Consider the following 12,201-nt stretch of genomic DNA (forward strand, 5'->3'; position numbering starts at 1 on the left):
CCACCTTGGCTTGTCTTCCCTCGCCAGGCCCACCCTCCACTCTCGATCTCCTCCCCTACTTTCCACCTCGGTTCCGGCCCTTTCCGACCATGAACTGTGGCTTCCTGTCTGGTCTCCAGGTATCCGACTGCCGTTTCTCACCCCGCTGTCAAGGGAAAGAGCTTTACTAGGGTAATTACCTCTCCCATGCTAAAGCCCTTTGGTAGCCCTACAGGGCAAAGCCCAAAGTCAGCCTCCTGTGATCCGAAACCCCCTCACCTCACAGTCACACCTGGTGGGGCAGCCACAGTGCCTCTGCCTAGAACATCCTTCTCCACCCCACTGTCGATTTACCTGGTGAGAACCTGCTCTACCTTCAAGACTCCCATCAAAGGTCATCGCCATTACAGAACCTACTAGACTGGTTACTGGGGAAGGGGGCCGGCCCCACTCTGCCCTGCAGAGACTTCTGTCATTTTTATTATTTAACTCATTGGTTCACACAACTAGGCTCTGTGCTGCTGGAGGTTAGCTCTTATTCACCTCTGACATCTTTGTGTCCCCAGTGCCTAGGACAGTACCTGGCATATGATGAACTTTCAGTTTATGACGAAGGAAACTCCTAAGTCCTCCACTGAGTGTCAATCCTGACTCTGTGGAAGTGTCAAGATCTGGGGGTAGACACCAGGCTGCTCAGGCAGGATATGGAAGGGGAGGGACAAGGGTCACCAGGAATGGTTTTGATTTTGGTACTGAGGATTGAACCCAGAGAGGCTTAACCACTGAGCCACATCCCCAACCCTTTTTAAAATATTTTATTTAGAGACATGTTCTTGCTGAGTTGCTCAAGGGCCTCACTAAGTTGCTGAGGCTGGCTTTGAACTCCCGTTTTTCCTGCCTCAGCCTCCTGAGCTGCTGGGGTGACAGGGTGCACCATTGTACCTAGCCAGAAATGATTTTTTTATACCAGATTTTATTCTTCAGATCATGAAGCCCTAAGCAAGAAGACACAAAAATCAATGCATCCAAAAGGAAAAAAAAATGAAGACATTTTATAACATAGAAACAAAGTATATTATCTGAGGAAAAAAAACACAACTATTACGCACACCAAAAAAAAAAAAGTGGGAAAAAATATTTGCAGTTCATGTCACAAAATCCTATTCTGATCTTCTCAATATACAAAGAGCTCTTACAAATAAGTAAGAAAAAGACCCTCGATCCCATGAGAAAAATCAACAGAAGATATAAATAGGCTTGCACAGAAAAAATGAAAATGCCCTTAACCATCATGAAAAAAAATGTTTGATTTTAGTCATGAATAAAGAAATGCAAATCCCAACAACAACAGCTCCATTTTCAGAATGGCAAAAAAAAAAAAAAAATTCCTAAGTGTTGGGTATTTTCCACACCAGGTGGCTCAGGTGTGGAGGAATTGCACTCATGAACACTTGAGTGAGCGTGAGCATTTGTGCAACATTTCCATAGAGACATTATCTCAGTGTCTTTAACATGTTGCACTCACATGTTGCCCTTTAACAAAAATAATTGTATAGAGAAGGGAAGAGGGAGGGGGATTCAGTGAGGGAAGAGCGAGGTTGTGATTTCAGAATGTATTTATTCTGCGATGACTTAAGCCCTGGGCTGCACTCCAAAAGCCTCGTGTGAATGGTTTGCTGTTCAGAGTGGCTGTTGACATTCTCGGCTGCTTTCTCGGCAGCCAGACAACATCGTCCCTTGGCTGCGGTGCCAAGGAGCTGTGCTTCCCATCATGAGAAAGATGATGCAGAGCCACCTTTCACGTGCTCTTCGGGGCGGAGCTCTCGATGGTTTTTTCCACTTACAGGAATGTGTCGGTCCAGCCCTGTGGTTGCTGACTTGGCGTTTAGGCTCCTGTCCTTCCGTAGAGAACCTTACCTTTTTTTTTTTTTTTTTAGGTGTGCACCTGTCCTATACACAGGCCACGGGACCCAGTGACAGAGGACCCCACCCAGCTACGGAGGCTGCCTGGATGGGTCACAATGGATAAAGGTTCTTGCATTCACCTTTCTGGTCACTGCTTCCGACGCGATGGTGTAGATGGATGAGCTGGGAGAGGAAGGTGTCCGAGAAGGTACAGGGGGTGGGAGCCCAGCTGAAATGAGGAAGGTGTGCATGGGGCTCAACAGTGGGAAACTGATCACACGCCGGGGATCAGAGGGGAGCAAGGGGAGCCAAGCTTCTCAGTCCTGGAAGAAGAGATTACAAAAGTGGGAAGGAGGAACTCATTTACACCCTAGGCAGTCCTCTTGAGGATACTGGTGTGAACTCAGAGATTTCAATGCACAAACAGATGAATGTGGAAATAAATGTAAATGCAGGGCTGTATGGCAGGATGTATTCCCAAGGCCTGTCCCCTGAGACAAGCTAGCAGCAAGGACACCCCAGTAGCCCTGAGAATACTCAGAATCTAAAGTTTTGGCTCCTAAATACCAAAATGATTATATAGAGAAGGGAAGAGGGAGGGGGTTTTCTAAGTGGAGCTAGGACTTCTTAGAGGAATGGCTGGCCCCATAATCTGAGTAGACAAAGGACTAAATGAATGTGGAAAAATCTTCAGCAAGGTCATGCCCAAATAATTACGGGACATTTCAAAAGGACTCAGAAACTGACTTGCAGGAGTTCCTATTAGAAGAATCAGAAATATAATTTGAGCATCATAATAAATGACAGATAATAACCCATTGAATGCAACAGGAGTTCCCATCTCCTGCTGATATCAACAGAGAGATGAATAAATAGATTAAAAGTTTAATGGGGAAGTATAGACCCACAGCATCTCAGAGTACCTCCCTACTACCCAACCCAGTCGGCATCCACAGAGTCGACCAAAGTTGAATCGGCAATAGCCAAAGCCAGGCAGGGTGACACAGGCCTGTAGTCAGGAGCCTGAGGAGGGAGGATCACCTGGGCCTGGAGTTGGAGTCAGCCTGGACAACGTAGCAAGATCCCTGTCTCAAAAATAATAATAGTAATTCAGAAAAAGAATTGTGTCTGTACTTAACATGGACAGTTTTTTTTTCATCGTTATTCCCTAAACAATAGGCTATGACAAGTGTTTACATTGCGCTTCCATTGTATTAGGGATGATAAGTCATCACAGATAACTTCAAGTGTGAAGGAGGATGTGCGCAGGATCGATGCAAATACTTCCCCACCTCCTAGAAGGGACTGGAGCATCTGCAGAATTCGGTATCTGTGTGGGGCCCTGGAACCAACCCCCCATGGATTCAGAGGAACCGCTGTACTCATTAATCACAAACGAAGAAGCGAAGGGACTTTATAGTGGAGACATCTGGCAGACACCGCTTCAGTCAAATAATCAAAATCAACATCTCCAGGGATGAAAGAAAGTGAAATCTTGTGCCAGATGATGACACATTACACAGTATCACGTTGTGATATTCTGGCTCATGATACAAAACCTGAATCCGATGATGAGGAAACACCAGGTTAAAGCCAGACTGTGGGACATTTGATTACACAACTAGGATATAACCTTTTAAAATATCAAGGACATGAAAGTCAGGGATCCTGTAAGGGACATTATTGGGCAAGCAACAAAACTTAAGCGGAATCTCCGGATTCAAATTTTGGCTTTGTAGGAGAATGTCTTTGTTCATACGAAATATACACTAAATTATTCTCATGTGTGGGATTTCATGTTGACAAATCACTCTCAAGTAATCCATATAAATTTTTGTACAGTTCTTAAAGCTTTTCCTTAATTTAAAATTATGGTTGTTGTTGTTGTTTTTTAGTTTGTTTTGATACTGAGGATTGAGCCTAGCGGGCACTTTACCACTGAGTTACATCCCCAGCCCTTTTTATTTTTGAGACAGGGTCTTGCTACGTTGCTGAGATTGGTCTCAAACTTGCAATCCTCCTGCCTCAGTTTCCCAAGCTATTGGGATTATAGGCATGCACCACTGCACCTGTCCAAAATTGTTTTTAAAAATAGAAAGAATTTTTTTTTTTAATTTTTCTTAAAATACAAGGAGACGATTCCTGGAAACTTCTAGAAAAGTTTTTATTCTTCCTCCTGAAGAGATCCTGTTAGTGACTTTTCTTTCTCCTCTACGTAAGGGTAGGCATTCAGATGAGATCCAGAACTGTTATGATCTTCTCATTGTAAAGCTGACTAAAGCTGAGCTGAGTCCATCACAGGAGGACAGATCCTGAACCACGGGATCAAGCCACTCCTGGCTAGATTTCCTCCAGACTCCATTTGCACTCGTCTTTAAAATCCCTTGTTCAAGCTAATCGTGTTGGGTTTTCAATTATGTGCCCCCCCCAAAAAAGCATCCTGACTTATACATGATTATTGAAATAGGATTCCAGGGTTCTCTTGTTATCTACTTAGAAATGCTCAAGTAGAAATCTTGCTCCTGGGTAAATAAAATGGGTCCTTGGCTACGGACAGGGACACGGCCTACCATGTAGAGCATATTCACCGTGACTTTCAGATTCCAAGTAGAAGACAGACCAGAGAGTGAGGGGACACGCTGAGCTCATCCCAGTGGGGTGTCTCAGCAGGATGGAAGCCGGTGCTCGGTGAAGCCATCTTGCCAGTTGAACGTAATCCAAGAGAAATTTTTCAAGTCTGCAAAAATGTCCCCAGTACTTCCCTTTCTACTTAAAGACCTTATTTAGGGTTATTTAAATATCCATTAACTTTACTCTTCTGGGTGACTCTTATTACTCTTTCCACAAAAACCTTGAATAATTCACCAACACCTAAAAAATAGTCTTTTATCTTACCGTGACATGTGATGCCCTCCAGAGCAGATGTCAAGGCCCCGTGCACATCTGTCTCCCCTCTCTCCACATACCTAATTCTCTAGGAACACTGGTCACGTGGGGCTACATGCCCCTGCTGGAGAGGGGAGCTACAAGTATGGGAAGAGTAAAAACCAGATTGAACCCTGAGGGATTGTCTGGAACAAAAAATATTGATAGGAAATCATAGGTTTGATAGATAAAGAGATAGAGAGGTGGTATAGAAACCAGTGCAGATGTAAGTGCAGATACAGGTATCCTTCAGCATCTGCAGGGGATTGATTCCAGGACCTCCCATCCCCAGCCCAATTTCAAAGTCCTCAGATGCTCAGTCGCTCATACAAAAACCTAGAGGTCCCCCCTTGTGCTTTGTCATATCTAGATTACTCCTAAGGCCTCACAGTGTGAATGCTGCGTAAACAGTTGTCATACTGTATTGTTTAGGGTATAATGAGAAGAAAAGGCTCTGTACACGTTCTTTCCAAATGCAGCTTTTTTTCCTGAATATTTGTAGATTCCATGGTTGGCTGAATCTGCCAATGTGAAGCCCACAGATAGGGAGGACCAACTGTATACATCAGGATATTTTCCCTGTCCACTGAGAGGAACTATCAGTGGGAATACCCGGCTGCAGAAAATACCATGAACTCTCCCATCATCGGGCCTCTTATATCTCACTCTATGGTTTCCTACCCTGAGACACCTTTGTCATGCTCTGCCCACCAAAATTCCACTGAGGTGAGATTACAAAGTGTGGAGCACGTGTGTCGTCAGCTGTCATGCATCCTGTCTCTCCATCAGGGTCTGGCTCAACAGTCATCTCTTTTGTGACAGGACACTCTTGGGGCATACGCACGCAGAATTAACATCAACCTCTTTCTTCACACCTTCCTGTACCATCACTGTATCTCTCTTTGTTTTGATGATAGCTGTCTGCAGGTCCATCGTCTCTCCATATGTGAGTTTTTGAGAGAGGAATCTGACTCCTTCTTTTCCTCTGTCCCTCTATCTCCTGAAATAAATCCTGAAAAAAATATTAGGTGCTCAATAAAAGGACTTTTAATTAGAGAAAGTCTATCTCCATGACACAGGCTGGAGTTAATGGATCTGCCTACGTCCCTGGCCGCAGCCTCTTTAGCACTGGATTCTACCCAAGAAAGCTAATCATTCATAAGGAATCCAGGACAAAACACCAGAATCCTTTGTTCCAGCTCAGTTGCTGTGGATTTCCCTTTGCTTGAACAGGAGGCAAACTTCAGAGAGGGGCCTCCCCTGCCTGCTGTCCTGCTTGCCAGGTCTTTTCTTTTTTTTTGGGGGGGGGGGATTGGGAGGGTGGCAGTGCTGGGGATTGAACCCAGGACGTTGTGCATGCAAAGCAAGCACTCTACCAACTGAGCTAGATCCCCAGCCCCATGGCTGGGTCTGTATCAGCACTGCTTGAGTCAGTGCTTTGCAATTGCCATTGAATAAGCCCCTCTCCACTTTGCAACTGGAGGTGGTAGAAGTAGGAAATAAATGTTTGCATTTTGATGATGCCTCCCTTGGAGTCTGGCTGGGCTGGCCAAGCGCCCTGGCATGTGATAAAATGACCATTTTCTGGCTCCCAAGGAAAGCTGTGGCACTCCAAATGTGCAGTTCTGAAAGGAAGCTCCTGCCCAGCAAGAAAGCTGTTGTGAGACAGAGACAAAAATCCCTGTGTTCTTGGCTCGTGGGGTTTCCTTCATTAACGGTGCCGGCAGCAATGAGGAGCAATGAGACACGGCAGCCGAGGATCTTGGACAAGAAGAGGGAATGGTAGACCTTCCCACGGAAGACCCAGGTGACCTCCAGGAGGGCTCCTATTCAATTTGCATTGCTGCCAGAACACATCCTCACAAATCCAGTGACTTCAAACAACACCCATGTGTTATCTCTCCGCTATGGAGCACAGCATGGCTCTCCTGTGTCCTCTTTTTTAGGGTGAAATGGAGGAATCAACAGGGCCGTGTTCCTTACTGGAGATTCTAGAGGAGGATCTGCTTCCAAATTCACTCAGAGTGTTAGACAAATTCAGCCCCTTATAGGTGTAGCTCTGAAGTCCCTGTTTCATAGCTGGCTGTCAGCTGGCCATCCTTAGCTCCTGAGGTCCTCCTCAGTACTTGCACATGGCCCCTTCATCTCAGAACCACAAGGGCACATCCAATCCCTCTCCCAACTGGAGTCTCCCTAGCTTACCTTCTGCTGCATCTCTCTGAGTTCCCCCAAAATATAGTCCAAAAAAAGTCCTTTGCTCCTAAGTGAAGGTTCAGATGATTGCATTGGATATGGATGGTCTTCTAGTCTGAAGGTCAGCAGCCTACTTACTCCCTTTTGCTGTGAAAAGTTACAGGCTCCAGGTCTTAGGCACGGCGACCTCTGGGGGACCATATTGTTCCTGTGTCAAGGCTTCACATTGACATCACAGGAGTATGACCTCCACCTGGTATGAATATAATCGGGATTTTTCTTGGATATTACAGCTGGTCTTTGATTTGCAACTTGCAGAAAAAAATCTTAAGTCCCCAAATATAGAAAACGTAGGCCTCTGAGCATGTTTCTGAGAAATGTTACTATTCCTCCCTAGACTTAGGAAACTCGACCCACAGCCAATCCCCAGCATCTGGAAACTTTCAAGAAGCACAAACAGATGCAGAAAGCCCAAGTATGGAGTCCAGGAGGTCTCCCAGGGCCAGAGGAGGACCCAGTATTAAAACATATAGCAAGACCAAGCATCCGTGATTAAAGGATATGCACTTAAAGATAGGCAAAAAAGAGGCCCAAAAATTCCCATTTTGTGACGCACAGCCAAAGCCCAGGCTCTAGGGTCATATTTAAGCCAACTGCTACAAACCAGTGATGGATGAAGCTCTGAGGAGGCAACCACGCTCCATTTCCATCAGAACTGGAGGGGCTTCATTGCAGGTATTTGATATAGACAAGGGAACCTGAGGTTAAGGAAATGAAATCCTTTCTTTGGAAGAAGGAGCATAGAATATATAATAAGGAATAAATGCAGTCAGTGGGTCTCTACCTCAAAAGAAGGTTCAATAATGGGCTAAGCTGGATAAGAATAGTTAAACCCAGTAGCACCCCCTGCTTTGGGATTGAATCAGATTCATGGAGGTTTGGAGCAAGGTCAAACCTTTACAGAGAAGAAAAGGGAACAACTTGCCCCGATAGACCCTTAGGAAGTCAAAAATACCATTTGTCAAAATGTGTTTGGTGCACTTACCCTCCAGGACACCCTCCCCTACAGAACGGCCCTCAGAACACACCTCTAGCCCAGCAACACCACACGCTGTAGAATGTCAGGTTTCCCCTGATCTCATGGCTGGGAACTGCGGCTCACTGCTCCTGCCCAGCACTCTGAGAGAGGGTTGCACGGCATACGTAGCTCTAACCTGGGAAAAGATATAAATTCAAAACTCAAAGTGTGATTTCTACCGAGTGTGTATTGCTTTCACACCATTGTAAAGTCAAAAAAGTCAGACCATCGTGAGTCAGGGACCACCTGTATTTTGACATATGAGAAGAGCTGAGACAGGTGAAGAGCAGGACTGTGGACAGAAAGAGCCAGAAAGGCTCCCACTGTCGGTGTCCCCAGAGGAGTTATATTTTAATGACAATGAAAATGTCTGAAAGCATCTTCTATGTTTTGGCTAGAAATTTCTCTCTTCCCCCACTCTCATGAGATAACGTCAGGACGTAAAACTAACCAATCAGTCCAACATTTTCTTCCAACACTACAGGAGTGGTGGCCAAGACTGGTCCTTTATGTCCTCTTCTGTTTGCTGAGGCTCAGCTCACCTCTTGGCCTCTTGGGCGCCACAGGTGCCATCGTAACTGCCACCGCTGTAAAGTTCACGGTCACCTATTTGGAAATGATTCTTGGACTGTCAGGTCACATCCCTCTGCTTCTCACAAATGACTCTTGTCACGTCTACCTAATTTCCCCCACTGAATCCTTATCCTTTGACCACCTCTTCCCTGCTTGATTTGTCTCGCCAGGATCCCTGCCCAACCTGGGACTCTCAGGAAGAGCACTCTATTCAACATGCCTGGTCCAAACCATAAAGCTCTGCATTGCATTGCACCAAATCAGGAATGTCAATTGGCTGAAAAGTTGTTGGGCTGGAATACTATGATAAACTAGAGTATGGGGGGGGCTGGCTTTGCACTTCAGAGTAAAATTCATTATCGAAGAAAAATGTTGTTCTCATACGGTGCCCTCTGTCCTCTGTCTATTCACTAGTGTGGAGTCCAGGGAATCCTTTTTGGCAAGTAATTTTCATGCTCCACTTTCTTTAAATAACATTCCGACGTCCCTTAACAAATGTAGCAAAAGCCTTTTCTCTGAATTTTCAGCATGCTTGGAATCGTCTGTGGCTTAAGTCCTCCCAAATTTTGCTAACAGCACAGATAACCAAAGACAGACAAGAACCATGGGGTGACTCCACCAAGGGGTACAAACACTGAAGGGTCTACCTGCTGCAGCCAGTGTCTCCTGCCTGGATGCATCCCCAAGGATGAAGGTGCTAGAAAAAAATCAGTGGAGCTGCCATAACTAAGCCTTTGAATTAGTCAGCGTTCTCCAGAGAAACAGAATCAATAGGACACGTATATGCAGAGAAGTACAAGGAATTGGCTCAATTATGAAGCTTGCCAACTCCAAAATCTGCAGGGCTTGCAGACTGGAGACCCAAGAGAGTTCATGCTATAGCTCAAGTCTGAAGGTTACCAAGCTAGGGACCCAAGGAGGAGCTGATAATACGGTTCAAGTTCAAAGTCTGCTGGCAGAATTCCCTATTTCTTGGAGAAGGTCATTTTTTTTTTTTTTTTGTTCTATTTAGGCCTTCAACTGACTGGATAAGGCCCATCTACATTATGGAGAGCAGTCTGTTTCACTCAAAGTCCACTAGTTTAAATGTTAATCTCATCCAGAAGATATTCGCAGAAACATCCATAATAATATTTGACCACATTAGCACCATGGTCCAGACAAGTTGATACATAAAATCAACCAGGAAAAGGAAAAATGGCCCCAAATTTCCTTTCCCCCTGTGACTGTCCGACCTCTTGGTCCTTCCAGGTCTAGTTGAAGGGAGGGCTCAGCCTCCTCATCTGTCATCTTGAAGACAGGCAGGCAGGCAGGCCAATTTTTCCTACAAGGTTTTGCTACTAATCATGGCCAGAAACAAACAAAATATAACAAAAATACCAACGTGGAGGTTCTGGGGTCAGACACGCATGCTGTGTTCTCCCCAGCCTTTCTGACCCACCTTTCTAGGATGACAACTGGAAATTTCAGGCTTTGGTTGGTCTGTGTCCATCTTTGGAGGCAGATCCTCATCCACCACGGGTGTTTGAACACCTCCAGTTCCAACAGGGCAAAACAGAAGCCGTGGCCACAGCCTTTTATGTGCAGAGGATTCCGTGCTTTTCTGAGGAGCCTTTCAACTGGCCCCTCTGACCTTATTCTTGCAAGAATATCCCTCAGGACAAATTCTCCCTGGAGTCTTGTCCCTGGAGAGGCATTTATCAAATCTTTAGAACACTGTGTTTAACCATTTCAAAGAGCCTGAGCAGTCGAGATTTTTTAACTGGGCAGAAAATAAAAGTTATTAATCCTTCCTCCGCCTTTATTCCTCACACCACAGCAGCCAAGCCAGGAAATCCACCTTTTCTGAAAAAACAGAAGATGGTGGTTGGTCACTGCGCCCAGACCATCGATATTGCCCACCTACCAGGTCTTCCTTCCTCCCAGACCCAGGGCCCACCTTGTCCCCTGACCCCACTCCTCCTTGAGCCAACCTGCCAGCACCTTTCCCCGACCAAGCCAGGTGGTGGGCAAAAACGTGGGACATTTACTATAGTATTTTACAGAAAGGGTAAAAGCACATTAAATCTGAAGAATTGCAGAAGCTATCAGAAGAGGCCCAGGATGAATTCTTTTTTCTGGAGGGCTGCTTTAGTTCATCTCCCAACTGTGCCTTCTTTCCCACCATCTCTTAGATGACCCCAGGGACCTGCTCTCTCTGCAGGTCCTCTACACTGCTACCCAGCCTGCCTATGGCCCTGGAGTCGCTCTTCCCTAAAGCCTCCCCTACACAGACATATTCCAATGTAAATGATTCAATGGGTTCCCAGTTCCTACTCAAGACCTGCAATCTAACTATAACCTGCCTTCCCCCAGTAAACCTGCTTACTTCTCAATCCCTCATTCATACAATACATATATACACTTGGCCCTTTCTCTCCTTGGGTTCCACCTCCACCGATTCAACCAACCACAAATCAAAAATATTCTTAAAAAAATAATTGTAGGGCTGGGGATATAGCCCTATGATTCAATAGTAAAATGCTTTTTTAGTATGCACAGGGCCTTGGATTCAAGCCACAACACTCACACACACACACACACAAGAACTACATCTGTATTGAGCACATACACGGTTTTTTCTTATCATTATTCCCTAGGTGACTATAATCACTACAAAATAGTATTGCAACTGCTTGCATAGTATCTATGCTATGTTAGGCATTAGAAGTAATCTAGAAATGACTTAAAGTAGGCAGAGTGTATGTTGGTTCTATGCAAATAATATATCCATTTATACCAGTGACTTGAGCGTGCCATGGATTTTGGTGTCCTGGAACCAATCCCCAGCAGATCCTGATTGACAGGTGCATCAAGTACCAATGCTGTGCTGGGCCCTGGAGATACAGTGAGGGGTGAGCTAGGTTAGAGAGTCTCCGCTATCAAGGGCTTTCAGTCTAGGAAGATGGAGATGTCGGCAGATCACCTGGGCAAAGCTGAAGAGGAGTGACAAGAAGGAAAGACGGGGTGCTGGTGTCCTCTCCCTCATTGGTGGGGCAAACCCTCTGACCCACATGGCTAGTTTCCCTGCTGACCGTTGAAATGCCATCCGTTCCTTCCTCTGAGCATTTTCTCAACATAACCTCTATTGGATGATTCCTTCCCCTCCTCTCCCAATATACCCGTCCTCCCAAGCCCAGGTCAGGTCCTACCTTCTCTGTTGATTTTTTTTTTCTTCAGATCTGTGAAACCTACAAGGAATCCTCATTCCCACATACCTACAAACGCCCTTAACGAACACAAAGCAGGATTCCGTGCAGAATGTCTCCCAAACTCTGCGCCCTGCGTTCCACTGTGTCGTGAGAGGAATGTGTGCGCCAGTGCTCACAGCGCACGGTGGAGGTGGCAAGATAACCCCGTCCCTACGTGTGCCCCTTGTCCAGCCCTCAGCGCTGCAGGCACTGCCTGACACCCCGCCTCCTTGCTTCGGGCAAATATTCTTCATTCCTTAGCTGGACATGGTAGTGCACGCCTGTAATCTCAGTGGCTCCAGAGGCTGAGGCAGGAGG

General features: G+C 45.8%; 1 long non-coding RNA gene across 1 annotated transcript; it reads left to right on the forward strand.

Annotated features, from left to right (window-relative positions):
- Window positions 1-1,675: 1,675 nt before the first annotated feature.
- LOC120888971 (uncharacterized) lies at window positions 1,676-3,667 on the forward strand. The gene is made up of 2 exons (XR_005732615.2): window positions 1,676-2,092; window positions 3,103-3,667. It is a non-coding gene; the product is annotated as an uncharacterized LOC120888971 (long non-coding RNA).
- The last annotated feature ends 8,534 nt before the right edge of the window (window positions 3,668-12,201 follow it).

This window comes from Ictidomys tridecemlineatus, chromosome 8 (assembly GCF_052094955.1).
Source record: "Ictidomys tridecemlineatus isolate mIctTri1 chromosome 8, mIctTri1.hap1, whole genome shotgun sequence".
NCBI lineage: Eukaryota > Metazoa > Chordata > Mammalia > Rodentia > Sciuridae > Ictidomys > Ictidomys tridecemlineatus.